Source organism: Hemicordylus capensis, chromosome 1, assembly GCF_027244095.1.
Source record: "Hemicordylus capensis ecotype Gifberg chromosome 1, rHemCap1.1.pri, whole genome shotgun sequence".
In the NCBI taxonomy this organism is placed as follows: Eukaryota; Metazoa; Chordata; class Lepidosauria; order Squamata; family Cordylidae; genus Hemicordylus; species Hemicordylus capensis.
The window spans coordinates 251,180,051-251,194,927 of record NC_069657.1 but is presented as its reverse complement, the minus strand read 5'-3'; the positions used below and the strand labels follow the sequence as shown (position 1 = coordinate 251,194,927).

Below are 14,877 nucleotides of genomic sequence, written 5' to 3'. Positions count from 1 at the left end.
CTTTTAAAGCATGAAATTGTCTGTGAGACGGTGATCCTTGAATCTACCTTTTCATTCAGGGCCTTACTCCATGTCTCCCTTGCCCTTATGAGAGGAGAGCTGGCCTTGTGGTAGCAAGCATGATTTGTCCCCTTAGCTAAGCAGGGTCCACCCTAGTTGCATATGAATGGGATACTTGGTGTGTGAGCATGGTAAGATATTCCCCTTAGGGGTTGGAGCTGCTCTGGGAAGAGCATCTAGGTTCCAAGTTCTCTCCCTGGCATCTCCAAGATAGGGCTGAGAGAGATTCCCCCTGCAACCTTGGAGAAGCCGCTGCCAGTCTGTGTAGACAATACTGAGCTAGAAAGACCAATGGTCTGACTCAGTATATGGCAGCTCCCTATGTTCCTATGTTACTGTCTGAAATACCATGGGTTGTTACTTGAAGCAGGACCTACTGGTGATGTTGCCTAAATAGTAGCATGGCTCGCTTGTTCTCCTCACTACTTGTGTACAGATATCAAGTTAAAAAGTTTTGTTACAAACCACCCAGAGACTTACATTTTGGGGGGTATGCAAATATGTTAAACAAACAAACAGCTGTTGTTTTATAGGTCATTTGGGTAACTGATAGTTATTGCTTATGATAATTCTGTTTATAGCTGCTGCTGCTGCTGCTGCTGCTGCAGATTAATATTTAGGTTTTTTTATTTGTTTAATTGTATTTCACCTGTCATGTTCATATTATTGTTGATCCCCCTTATAGTTCCTGACAGATGGCAAGGCAGGATATAAATATTTTAAGAACAAAATCTAGTGGCTGACATATTGTACAGTCTTAGGCTGGCACTTCCAGTCAGCCCACACTGCTGCAGGTGTCTAAAGAAACACCAATGCTCTTGCACAAGTGTGCAAATACTTAAAATTGTGCATTGGCACTTCGGGAGTGCAACTTTCATTATTTCCAATTGAATGCATTGATTATAAGGCATTGATTATTTTAACTGATGTTTTCATGAATCTACCTGACAAACTATTGCATCCAATAGCCAGGGACTTAAAGCAAACAATAGGGTCCTATTAATGAGATTTAATCTTTAAGTCAGGTTTTAGAAGGGACACAATTACCATGATTCACAGGGATAAATAGTCAGGAAGGCAGTATACATGCAAAGTGGGTAGAAGAGCACTCTGGTTTGGATAAGAGAGTTCTGGCTTGCTGACAGCAACTTGCAGATGGAAGCCTAGGCTAAGGCTGGAATAAGTTGCTAACAGTTTATATCAAGCTTCCAGACAGGCAAAGGGCTGCAATGGAAAACATTCAGAATACCAAAGATCACTAAAGGAAATAGTGAAAAATTCCACTACATGTCCATTGTAGTCAGTTTTTAATGCCTTCATCTCCTGGGAATAAAGGCAAGGGCGTAACTATGTGGGGGCAGGCAGGGCACGTGCCCTGGGCGCCACTCGGGAGGGGGCGCCAAAGCGCTGCCATGACCCCCCCGCCCCCGCCAAATTGCCGCGCTGACACGGCGCCCCCTCCGCGAGCTTCACGCCGACAGTGGGCGACAGCGCGGCGGCGGATGTGTAACACGGAGCGACGCCGAGGCCTGCCGTTCAGCCCGGCGTCGCTTCTCAACTGCGAGGCGCGCCTGCACAGCTTGAAACTGCGCAGGCGTGCCTCACAGTTGAGAAGCGATGCCAGGCCGAACGGCAGGCCTCAGCGTCACTCCGTGTTACACATCCGCCGCCGCGCTGTCGCCCACTGCCAGGGTGAAGCAAGTGAAGGACATTGCTTGCTCACCCCCCGCCAAATTGCCGTGCTGACACAGCGCCCCCCCCCGTGAGCTTCAGCAGCAGCAGCACAGGAGGCGAGGCGGCGGCGACCCATCCGCCCTGCGCTCCCACCTCTGCGGCCGGCCCAGCAGCCAGCCAGGGCCTTGCAGACGCCACGGGAGGCAGCAGCCACACTGGGCTTGGGCTTCGCTCGCAAGAGGCTAGCGAGTCGATGGGGCGAGTTCTCGGCGCTGGGAAGCGATGGATGACTCTGGGATCATCCACCGGAGGCGGCTCCAGGTAAAGGCTTCTTCGCAGAGCTGCTCCCCGCTCCCCCATCTTGCTTCCATCCCCCTGCCTGCCATGTGGCCATCCAAGAGATCCCTCTTCGTGCTTGCCCCAGCCTCCTAAGGGCTAAGCTGGAAGGTCATTCCGGGAGCTGCTCTTGGGAGGTGGGGCATGCCTGATGGGAAACGCAAGCAGCGTGTCGCGAAGCCTCCCTTTCCCCCGAGATCTGCCCCAAACCTTTTTATCTGGAAGACAACAATGACTTTATTGTTGCGCAGGGCACAGGTGTGCACGCTGCCAGCTGGGCGGCACTTTGCTTGGCTCCTGCCAGTATGGGAATGGGGTGTGTGTGTCCTGTGTTGCTGCGGGTGGGGGGGCGGCTTGGCTGGTGGTGGCTGCAGTGGTCGCGGGATCCATCCCCCCTGCATGCCAGACCCAAACAAACCTCCGCTGCTCTGTCGCAGGGAGAGGTTTGGAGGAGAAGGGAGAGATCAGGAGAGGGAAGGAATGGCAGAAGAATCCCCCCCCCGCCGCCCACGGCCTTCCCCTCACCTCAGAGGACTCACGGCAGCAGGTGGCTGCCTCCTACTGCAGGGTGGGGGGCGGGGGGGGCGCAATTTCAGTGCTTGCCCTGGGCGCTGTTTCCCCTAGTTACGCTTCTGAATAAAGGCCCCAGGTTCTAGTGACACAAGAGTCAGCAAGAGGCCTAAAGGCAACCCTCTGTTTTTAGGAAATTAATTTTGTGCTCATGTTCCCATATAGGTGGATTTCATCTTTCACTCTTGTATGTTTACAAGACCAGCCAACATTCTGCATCCCATTTCACAATTTAGATTTCTGTGAATTATGAATGTTCCCCTGAACCTTGAGAAGTCAAACATCAAAATGAGGGGTTTACATGTCAGCACTCTCACCTTCCTCCAACACAATTTGAAACAGAAACAAAATTAGCCACTTCTTAAGAGACCCTGTGTGCAAGCTCTGTGGGGAACTCTTGTCTTATAAGATCTTGCAGCACAATGTGACAGTGAGGTCCAGTGGACAAAGACAAAAGTGCTTTCCTAGTCTCCCAGCATGTTGCAGCAGATTGTTTTTGAAGAAAAAAACAATAGGGGGAAAACCTTTGAGAGTCACATTTGCACAACTCTTTTACATAATGAAGACATTCTCTTTAAATTAAGCTTTGACATTAATAGCTGCTAATATCATTTATCCTATTAAGCCACTTGCCCTACCAGTTTGATCTTGAGATTTATGTTATATGTTAAATTGAACAATTACATTCCTTTATGGGTTATGAGCATTCCTCTCTAATTATACAGAAAGAAATTGCATGAACCTTTTAATGCTTTTTAATGTACAGCTCTAATCATCTAGTTTACCCATCTAATTAGAAAGATGTGTGTACAGATGGATGATAAACTTTTCTAACTAAGCTTGCTTCAAAAGATGTTTAAAATGTCACACTTCTGAGAAATTAATTACATATGTTGTATTTATATTTAAATTCACTTGCCCTCTTCTTTATACTTTTTTATTTTATCTTTCTCCTTCCATATTGCCACATAAACTGCCTCATTACACATACATTTAGGAGATATTTTTAGGGCTAATTCTTCCAAATGTGTAAAGCCCAAATACCTTCTACGTTTGCTAGCATTCCATAAACTGCCAAGATACTACTTACTAGTTGCTAACAAGTCTTACATTATATACACAATGATCAACATCCAGACTAACCCTACACATCATAGTTTCCTGTCATATGGTGGGGGGAATGATTTTTGGAGATTCCCCTTTCCATCTGAAGTCTCCTGTGCTCCCGAAAATATGGTCCTTGGTGGTGGTGGGGACTTAAGGGACATAGCCGTGGTAGGCTGAGGTGGTTGCAGAGGGAAGGCGGAAACTCACCAGAAATCACACCTCTCCCACATGATGGAAAACCCTGGCATTTTGGCACACAATTTGTCTGGATGTCAGTCAGTATCTTTTTTGAAATATAAATACTCTTCACTCTATCGACTGCTAAACCCCTTGGTCCATTGTCTTTCTACTGTTGTGCTGATCACAATAATGTCTGCACTCATCTTACTGTTGCTGCTGACCCCTTGCCACTCTGCATCAACTTCAGTCTTCCGCTCCTTACTTTCAAAGTTTGACATCTGTTCTTTATTTCCTCTTGCACCCTCTCTCTTTGGGCACAAATTCCTCTATTGGTCTCCTTTAGCCCCTCCTTGTCTCAATGCTCTTGCAATGCTGCTCTTGATAATAGACTAACATGGCTATCCTCCTAGAATTGCTCTCCCCTTTTCTTCATCAAGTCAGTTAGCTCTCCTCAAGACCCACTTCTTCAGCATGAAGTGGCTAGTGCACTTTAGCATCTCCATATCCCTCCATACTGCCACCAGATTCTCCTCTATCCCATGCCCACATCTTTCTTTTCATTCCTTGATCCCTCATCCTCCTTCTGTTTTACCCAGATTAATGTAGATTGTGAGGCTGTTCTCACAACCTACCAAACAGGCAGGGGAAAAGGCTTTGCAAACCTTGCCTTCCCCTCAGATGAGCACTCTGGTGGGAGCATGACTGGTGGGAGCGTGGTGGGACCGGTGGGAGCATGAAGCGCACTCCCACATGAGCAGCGCAGATCACTCTGAGGCTGAGACTTGTTATCCCAGCCACCGGTAACCCACAGTGCACCGAATGCAGTGCATTTGGGGATTCCCCAAGGGACGGGCGCTCTAGGCACCCTTCTCTCTGTCAGTACAAGCAGCAAGCAGCTTGTGCTGACACACAATTCCAGGAGCCGGGTTAAGGGTGCATTTGCACCCTTAACCTTGGCTAAGAGACAGGCTTCAGCGCTGGGTTTGGTGCTGCAGCACCACCGGGATCTACATGGATCCCAGCGGTTATCACAGGCAACCAAGCCCAGGCTTGACTGTTTGTCAGAACAGACTCTTAAGTCATTTTTGTGAAAAGCACCTAGAATGCGATGGGCACTAAATGTTGAATGATGTCAGCAATAATTGACACATGGTATATGTGGTTCAATCCCAAGATTGGATAAAGATTGCCAATGGTAAAAGCGGTATGCAGTACAGTTACAGTAGGAGAGAGGTCATATCAATAGCCATATTGTCAAAAAGGTCTGAATGGGGTGGGGGGGGCATAGTTCAGTGACAGAACAAACGCTTTACATGATCCGAGGTTCAATCACTGACATTTCCGGTTAAAGTATCAGGTAGCAAATTATATGAGAGATCCCTGCCTAAGAGCCGAGAGAGCTGTAGTTAATCAGAGTAGACGAACAGGAACAATGACTCAGTACTAGGTGCTTAGCCACCATTGGACAAGTGGGGACAAATGTCCCTGGGCCACTGGGGGGGCTGTCACAGTACCCCCTCCCCAGGGCACCCTCTTCTTGCAGGATGGGGAGGGAAAGCAGAGAGAGCCCCTGCAAAACCCTACAATTCCCTACATTTCCAGCTCTCTGAAACAAAGGCTTCTGAGCATGACTGAACCCTCCATTCCCACAGCACTGCAGGGAATATTTTTCAATCTTCCTTGTAAGTGAGTCAGGAGAAATAAAGAACTACATTTCCCGGAATCAGCAATGCATGCTTGAGCATTCAGAGAGAGGGACTGCTTAGAAGAAACAGCAGGCAACTTAACTCTAGGAACTGAACTTTCTTATTATTCCTTGTCAATGAGTAAAGAAGAATGGGGCAGTGGGCGGAGGGAATATGCTTCAAGAGTACATGCCTTCGGCAACAGCTTAGAAATGTTTGGCTTTCACCTTGACCATTGTTTTCTCTCTCTTCCCTGCCCCCCTCCATAACTTGTTACATTTGTGAAAGTGGGGAAAGGGAGCGAGGACAGAAACTGGCAGATGAGAGAGCTGGTGTTGAGCATTACAAGGAGACATAATTTGTTATAGTATGAAGCTACATTTCTCATTGATCTTAGATGCATGGAATTTAACAAAGTCAGACATCAGGTTCCAGTTGACAGCACTTCCTGGGTGGCTTAAACAGATGAATTACTTCAGCACAGGTCAATAAGAGGTAAAGGTTAGAGTTGAAATATTTATTTTTCTCTTTCAAGGCCAAGGAGTGTGGGTGCACGTGCTTTCCCCAATGCTTTCTTGTTCTTGGGCCATATTCACTTTTAAAATTTAAACCAATTGTCAAGTGCTATGGCTTCCCCTCAGAAAGCCTGGTATCTGTACCTTTGCAATGGTTCTGTGTTGGATTCCTTGGGGGAAAGCACTGACAATTAAATCTGTTTACATGTGTAGTGAAATCAGTTTACCCGAAACTAATCTCAAACAGCTTTGATGCTATGCAGGCCGGGGAAATCAATAAGAGTTTTGCCGTTTGGAAGGCGAGGCTAAAGGGGATACATGGGAAGCAGACCTGGGGTGGTAAAAAAGGGAAAGGGATTATCTACTTACTGTTCTTGTGAATTCAGATGTTTTCTTTTGAATACGCTGTTGTGAAATGGAACTATAATAAACATGTAGCTAGAAAGAGAAAATAATGAATACAATATTAATGGGGGTAGGGGGACTCTCAGTCTCATCATGATATCACCAAAGAAAGGTTGTCAAGTGACAAACCGGAAGAAAGCTCCTATCCCTTTTACCAGTGGCAGATTTAAGCAGAGGCAGAGTAGGCACTTGCCTATGGTGGCAGAATTTGAGGAGCAGCAAATTTTGCCGCTCCTCAAATTTTGCCACCCCTCTCTGGGGGTGAAGAAAAAGCCGCCTCCCTTTTCTCCTTAAAAACCACTGCTGTGCACGGTGGGATAAGGTCAGTGAAGGCTGTACAGTGGCAGCTGCGGGGAGGGGGGGAGGGGAAAGTCCCCCCTTTACTTTTAAAACGCCACACAGGCAACAGGGTGACAGCGGCTGCAGCGGGGAGGGTGGTAGTGGGCCAAGGGGACTGCACCCCTGTTTCCAATCCGTTATGGGCCTTTCTCCACATGTAGAGAAAGGCCCATAACGGACTGCAGATGGGGCATGCAGGAGGGGAGGGAGGAGGGGAGATGGAAGGAGCTCTCCCTCACTGCCCTTGCCGCCCGCGCAGCGACATTGCTAAAAGGGGGAATTTGCTCCTCAGCCCACTACCACCCTCCCCGCTGCTGCCCTGTCGCCTGCGCAGCATTTCAAACAGTAGTTGATAGGGCCTCTTACACACACATACACACACACCTCTTAAATAGAATACGTTAAAAATAATCAGAGGACTCTAAATGCCAAAATCCCACAATATAAAATTTTAAAATATGGAAAGTTGATAGCATGAAGATAGAACAACAGGAAACAATAGGAATGGTCTGCTACTAGCTTGATATAAAGATACCTGGAGAATAATTTTAAAAGAAGTAGTCACTGCTGTCCATTTCATGCACAAAGTAAGATAAGTAAATGAGTTGAGCTTTGAACAGGCCACTTCCGGTTCTTAACTATTGTGCCATGCCAACTGAAAAATAAGTCTGTGTACATCTGCTGTTGCATCGGTGATTAGACACACAGTTATTGCAGTAAACACTGTACAACTGCCTTGTTAAAGTGCCTTCTTGAGATCAAAACTAGGGACCTCTAACCTAATACTAATGCATTTTTCTGAAAAGCACCACATCACATATTAATGAAATAATTGTATCAATTCTTTTAAAGTTCAAATATATTAGAAAAGGGCCGAACAACATGCTGAATACCACCTATATTTATTGGGCAATGACTAATCCCATGTTTGACAGCAAGGATCAAGCAATATTAAAGTTGTTAGTTTTAAATCCTTTTGTAGTGTGTCCCACCTTTCAGCTGCTGACAATTCAAAAGGGCATCTACCGTACTGTTAGAAGTAGGAGAGACCCAAGGAACAGACACTTTAATAAAAGTGTCAGGTTTTTAGTGATGGCCTGATCAGTAAAAAACAAGAAAATTCTGAACAATACTTGGAATTTTGCCCAGAAAGATAATATACATATCAGAGTAGATCGGATGTCTTGAAATTGGTGAGGGCCATGACTGCCTAATCTAAACAAAAAGATGATTTTAAAAACTACAAACCAGAATGCTAAGAAATTTCACTAATTGCCACTAGCAGTGAAAATATATTTGCTAACATTCTAATATTTATGGGAAGAAATCTCTTAGGTTATTATGTACAACAATTTTAATGTGGAAAATTACATGGGGTGTGCAGGGGGGACAAACAAAGTCTGCTGCTTCATTAGTTCAGCAAAGTGCTATGGCTATTTTGCGATTTCATCATGCCAAGCATGGATGTTTTCTCCCTGCGGCTATTAAATTGGTTTTGGAAAAACCTTTAGCACAACTCTTGTGCAGAGTGCAATCGGGCCCTTATGCTAACCTTGTCCTACTTGAGAGGGCCCAATCTGGATTTTCAAGAGCCCTCTTTATAATGCCGATATGTGTTGCCAATATGCACTAAGGTTGGAAGCAGGTCTGATTAGAGTAGAAGCCATAACTTGGATGGCTGTTATTAATTTCTGGCATAAGCTTAATTTTACTCCTGTAGGACTAACATCTTTGATATTGATGGATAATTTCCAATCTGCTTGACAGAGGGGTATATAGAGGATAAGTTGTTTTCCTATGTTCTCTCACCTGATTTTTTTATTTTCATTGGGCAAATTATTCAATTATTTCATTGGGAAATTATTCAACAGTGAGTAAAAGACATTGAACAACAGAACGATATAAATCTGCTGCCTAGCTCCTATAAGATACTGAGGGAATCCTCTTTAATTGCACCAACGCCCAATCTTTCATCTTTGACATACTCCAAATATCGCTGGGCAGTTTCTAGGGCTAACTTCAATGCCCTTCCTTCGGCATTACTGGAAGGTAGATTTTAGCATATAGCTGTTTCACAGCGGCAATGCCCTTGTGGCACTGCTGAAATCGAAACAATAGCTCATGTTCCTTTGCACTGCTGTTTTGATAACAAATTGAGATTTGATTTGATTTTACCATTATTAGTTAATTGCCCAGTACATTTGGATTATTTTTATGTTAAGTTTCTTTTAGACAGAAAAGGGGAAGGGAAATCACAGGGGAAGGGAAATCAGTAATTAAGTAACTGTTTCCACTTCCAACTGTTCTGTCAACTCTTTGGCCTCGGGGAGCAGCTCCAACGACCCACAGAATCTGGCCTTGCTCCTCTGCAATGCCAGGTCAGTTCAGAATAAGACCGATATTGTCCACGATTTGATTGTGGATGTGGGAGCTGACCTGGCATGTATAACTGAGAGACCTGGTTGGGGGAGGCAAGTGGTCCAGTGTGGGCTCAGCTTCTCCCACCAGGTTACTCTGTCGTGGAGCAGGCCAGGGGAAGTGGGTGGGGTGTGTGTGTGGAGTGGCTGTGGTCCATAAGAATACCATTTCCCTTACCAGAGCCCCTGTGAGACAGCTGACTTATATTGAGTGCATATTTTTGAGGCTGGGAACTAGGGATAGATTGGGGATTCTGTTGGTGTACCGTCCACCCCGCTGCCCAACTGACTCCCTAACTGAGCTGATGGAGTTGGTCGCGGAGTTGGTGTTGGAGTCTCCTAGACTTTTGGTGCTGGGGGACTTCAATATCCACTTTGGGGCTGGCTTGTCTGGTGCGGCTCAGGAGTTCATAGCGGCCATGACAACTATGGGCCTATCGCAATTAGTTTCTGAACCAACTCATGTTGCCGGCCATGCACTCGATTTGGTCTTTTGTTAGGATCAGGGGGGTGTTCCATGGGTGGGGGATCTTGTGCTTTCCCCATTGTCATGGACGGACCACTACCTGGTTAAGGTTGGTGTCATAGCCGCAATCCACCCCTGCAGGGGTGGTGGACCTATTAGGATGGTCCGTCCAAAAAGGCTGCTTGACCCAGTGGGATTTCAAAAGGCCTTGGAGGATTTTGACGTTGGTGCGGCCGGTGATTCTGTGGTTGCCCTGGTGGGAACCTGGAACAGGGAACTCAACAGGGCAGTACACACAATTGCTCCTAAGCGTCCCTTCCAACCTGCTGCAAAAATGGCCCCTTGGTATACTGAGGAGCTGCGGGGTCTGAAGTGGTTGGGTAGGCGACTAGAGCGCAAGTGGAGGAGAACTTGGTTCAAATCTGACAGGATTCAGCATGTGACCCATTTGAAGGCTTATACGGTGGCAGTGCACGCAGCAAAAAAGAGATTCTGGTCTGCGCGCATTGCGGCTGCAGGTTCACGCTCGGCGGAGCTATCCCGGGTTGTGAGGAGTTTGGTTTCTGCTCCTTCTACTTCCAATCAGTCCCCGGAGTTGCTCTGCTGTGATGCCTTTAATGGGTTCTTCGCGAATAAGATCTCCTGTATTCGGGCTTACTTGGACTCCACTATTACTGCAAGTTCTATGGAGAAGATGTCCAGCAATCCCTCTTGCAGTATTAGATTGGATCAGTTTCAATCTGTGACTCCTGAGGATGTGGACAAGCTGGTTGGGGCAGTGCGGCCTACCACATGTTCTCTGGATCCTTGCCCACCTTGGCTGCTTCTCTCTAGCAGGGAGATTGTGGGAGGTGGCCTAGTTAATATCATAAATGCATCGCAGAGGGAGGGTACGGTGCCCCCCTGCCTGAAGGAGGCAATAGTTAGACCACTCTTAAAGAAGCTTCCCTGGACCCCTTAGCAATGGAAAGCTACAGGCCAATCTCCCTTGATTGGGCAAGGTGATTGAGAGGGTGGTGGCCGACCAGCTCCAGGCAGTCTTGGAGGAAACTGATTATCTAGACCCATTTCAAACTGGCTTTAGAGCTGGCTATGGGGTTGAGACAGCCTTGGTCGGCCTGATGGATGACCTTTACCGAGGAATCGACAGAGGGAGTGTGATTCTGCTGGTTCTTCTGGATCTCTCAGTGGCGTTCGATACCATCAACCATGGTATCCTTCTGGATCGCCTGGGGGAGTTGGGGATAGGTTCCGTTCCTATCTCTCGGGTAGATTCCAGATGGTGGAGCTTGGTGACAGTTGCTCCTCAAAACAGGAGCTGTTATATGGCCTCAGGGCTCCACTCTGTCACCAATGCTTTTTAACATCTACATGAAACGGCTGGGTGAGGTCATCAGGCGGTTTGGTGCTGGGTGTTATCAGTATGCTGATGACACCCAAATCTACTTCTCCTTTTGATCTTCAGGAAATGGCACTCATTCTCTAAATGCCTGCCTACAGGCAGTAATGGGCTAGATGAGAGATAACAAATTGAAGCTGAATCCGAGCAAGACGGAGGTGCTCATTGTGGGGGCTCAGAATCTGAGGGGTGAGTTGGATCTCCCTTTGCTGGATGGGGTTACACTCCCCAGAAGGAGCAAGTGCGCAGCTTGTGAGTACTCCTGGACCCAGGCCTCACCCCGGTATCTCAGGTGGAGGCCATGGCCAGGAGTGCTTTCTGTCGCTTTGGCTGATTCGACAGCTACGCCCATTCCTCGAAGAGGATGACCTCAAAACAGTGGTGCATCAGCTGGTAACCTCCCAGCTTGACTATTGCAATGCGCTCTACGTGGGGCTCCCTTTGTACATAGTCCAGAAGCTTCAGTTCAGAATGCAGCAGCCATATTGGTCTCTGGGGCAACCCGGAGAGACCATATGATATCTGTTTTGAAACAGTTACACTGGCTGCCGATATGTTTCCGGGCAAAATACAAAGTGCTGGTTATTACCTTTAAAGCTCTGAATGGCTTGGGTCCAAGATATCTTAGAGAGCGCCTTCTTTTACATGATCCCCACCACACGTTAAGGTCATCTTGGGAGGTCCATCTCCAGTTACCACCGGTTTGTTTGGTGGCGACTCAGAGGCGGGCCTTCGCTGTAGCTGCTCCTGGGCTGTGGAATGCACTCCCAGCAGAAATTCGTAATCTTAATTCTGACCTTCAAGAGAGCCCTTAAAACCCATCTGTTTGGCCTGGCCTTTCAGGCTTTTTAATTAGTTTTAATTGTTTTAATGTAAACCTGGTTTTCAGGGTATTAATTGTTTTGAAAGTTTAATTGTTTTTTAAGATGTTTTTAAATTGGTGTTATTTGTATTTCTGTTTTAATTGTTTTTAATGATTTCTGTTTTTTAATTGTAAACCGCCCTGAGCCAGCTCGGAAGGGCGGTATAAAAATCAAATAAATAAATAAATAAATAAATAAAGGACAGAGATTCCAGTGTCACCTATAAAGTAGTTAAATTCTGTTTGTTAGCATCGAGGGCATGTCATATGCTTGTCTAGTCAATATGAGGAACAATGATAGTCAGTGATAGTCAGTGAAGTATATATGATTTGTATAAATGTCCATTGTATTGTCTTGCTGGTCACTGACCATAATAAAGATTGATTTGACTACGGGCCAATCTCTAACTTCCCTTGGTTGGGCAAAGTGAGGGTGGTGGCCAATCAACTCCAGGCAGTCTTGGAGGAATCATTATCTAGACCCATGGCTATGTGATTGAGACAGCTTTGATAGCTTGATGGATAACCTTCATGAAGGAATTGATAGCAGGAGTATAACTTGATTCTTTTGGACCTCTCTGTGGCTTTCAGTACATCTACCATAGTATCCTTCTGGATCTTTGGGGAATATGGGAATAGATAGTACTACTTTGCAGTGGTTACATTCCTATTTTTCAGGTAAATTCCAAATGATGTTGCTCAGAGACTGTTTCAGCTCTGTAGATGGGAGCTGTTGTATGGTATCCCTCAGGACTCTATCTTGTATCCGATGCTTTTTAACATCTACATGAAACCTCTGGGTGAGATCATTTGGATACAGAGTAAGGTGTTACCTATATACTGAGGAAACCCAAGTCTATTTCTCCATGACATCATTATCAGGATCTGGATCGAGATCCGTCAACAGCCATAAAAGTGGGGTTCTGCGCTCGCGCAGGAAAGCCCACGGTAGCCATGCCTCAGCTTGCTGAGGCATCCAAGCCCCGCCCACATGCAGAGCATGCTATTTAAGAGCAGGCTGGATGCGACGTCCCTCAGTTCTTTTCTGACCGCCTTAGCATTTAGACCTCGGTCTGCCACCTCTCTTGTCGGGAAAGTCCCTCGTGAGTTCTTCGTTGGTTTGTTCTAAAAAATAATAATGGACTGATTATTTCATTTTGACCCATTTCTGGTTAGCAACCTACTCTCCTTCTTGACTCGGACTGTCTGACATCTTACAACTGGCTTTGACCCTGGAACAGACCTGACCACTCTTTGCCTAATGTCTAAAGAGAAGAAGTTCTTTAAGAGGTGTGAGGGCTGTAAGTCCAAACTCCCCTCTAAAGACCTTCACAATTTGTGCATAATTTGTCTTGGAGAGGAACACAATGTTTCCTCATGTAAGATTTGCCAGTCATTTTCAAAAAAAAAACTTGGAAAAATTGGGCGCTTCGCCTTAGAGCGGCGATTTATGATGAGGTGTTAAGCCCGTCGATGCCAGGCACACCCCACCCTTTCCCATCGGAAACGCCAATAACGAAACCATCAGGAAAGGGCCACTCAACGTCGAGCTGCACCACAAACTCAACGCGAGCACACGACTCGTCTTCAACTCCGCACAAGTCGAAACATTTGACATCGGCACCGATACAAGCACATGGCTCGCCTTCGACATCACATAAATCGAAGCCATTGACACTGACATCAAGCTGCACGCCCACGATGTCGAGGACCACTCGTATCTCGTCATCCATGGAAAGTGAACAAGACTGTGACGCCTGACATGGACGTTTGACATTGGGGAAACGACCGGCTTTGCCGACTCCCTCAACACCAGGGAGTAAGCGCCAATGCCTGGTTACTCCGCCGGGGGAGGAGACTGCACTCCTTCTCCGGCGGAGACGCAGGGATCAGTTCCGGTGCTCCCTTTGACCTCGATGCTTGATGTCGAGATCACTTTTCTAGCTGACCTATCGATGGAGCCTCTACAGTTGGGACCGACCAGCATCCCAGGGCCATTGACATCGAAAACACGTTCGTTATCTCCAGCATTGACACCGATAGCATTGTCTCCGCTGAGGCATGGCTTCCTGAGGTCTCGGGGGAAATGAGAATAGGGGGATACACCAAGATTGTACCTCAGAGAGAAGCCAGAGGTCTCGGAAAAAGTGATAAGGCTTGCTGAAATGCCGCATTACTATTTTAGATGGCCTTGATGCTGGTAATGAAGCATATTAGTGGGCAGGTTGGTGGTTTCACGTGAGTTGTCAGATTAAGAAATAACCTGTTAGATGAGCATTCATTACCTGTCTTTTAGGCATTCATGATATGTAAATGTACAATTAGGTCTTAATGGGATAAAGAATATCCGTAGGGATATTATTAATATGCACAATATATAATATACGTTCTTAGTCAGGCTAATAGGTCTATGTATAACAATATATGCATGCCTCTGCAACGAGGCATCATGGTGAGACCTGGGACCAAGCTACAAACCTGTTCTTTCTGGGGGAGTGTAACCTCAACCAGAATAAGAGGTTCTATCCCATCTTGTAGCTTATGACCCCCAACAATGAGCACTCCTGTCTTGCTTGGCTTCAGCTTAAGTTTATTAACTGAACTCTACCCAAACCCGTAGGAACTCACGTACAGTGCTATATTCTCTCTACTGTTGCAACCACACATCCCTTAGTACATGGCCATGTTTTATCGCGAAATTCTATTCACTGTTGCTTTTGTGAACCATATGCTAAACATTTCCTCATGCAGCCCATTACTGCCTGTAAGCAAGCATTTAAGGGGCTAACACCATTTCCTGATATTGATGGCAAGAAGAAATAGATTTGGGTATCAGCATATTGATAACACCCAGCACCAAAT

General features: G+C 46.3%; 1 protein-coding gene across 26 annotated transcripts in view; it reads left to right on the top strand.

The window, feature by feature from the left end:
* Positions 1 to 14,877, top strand: part of WDPCP (WD repeat containing planar cell polarity effector) — a 350,788-nt gene that overhangs the window by 240,247 nt on the left and 95,664 nt on the right. Inside the window, exon 15 of one of the 26 annotated variants that reach the window (XR_008313276.1) lies at positions 6,010 to 6,107. The exons of the other annotated variants lie outside the window; for them this stretch is intronic. The gene's annotated coding sequence lies outside the window, so the exon portion shown is untranslated. The remainder of the gene's footprint in view (positions 1 to 6,009; positions 6,108 to 14,877) is intronic. 26 annotated transcript variants of the gene reach the window in all.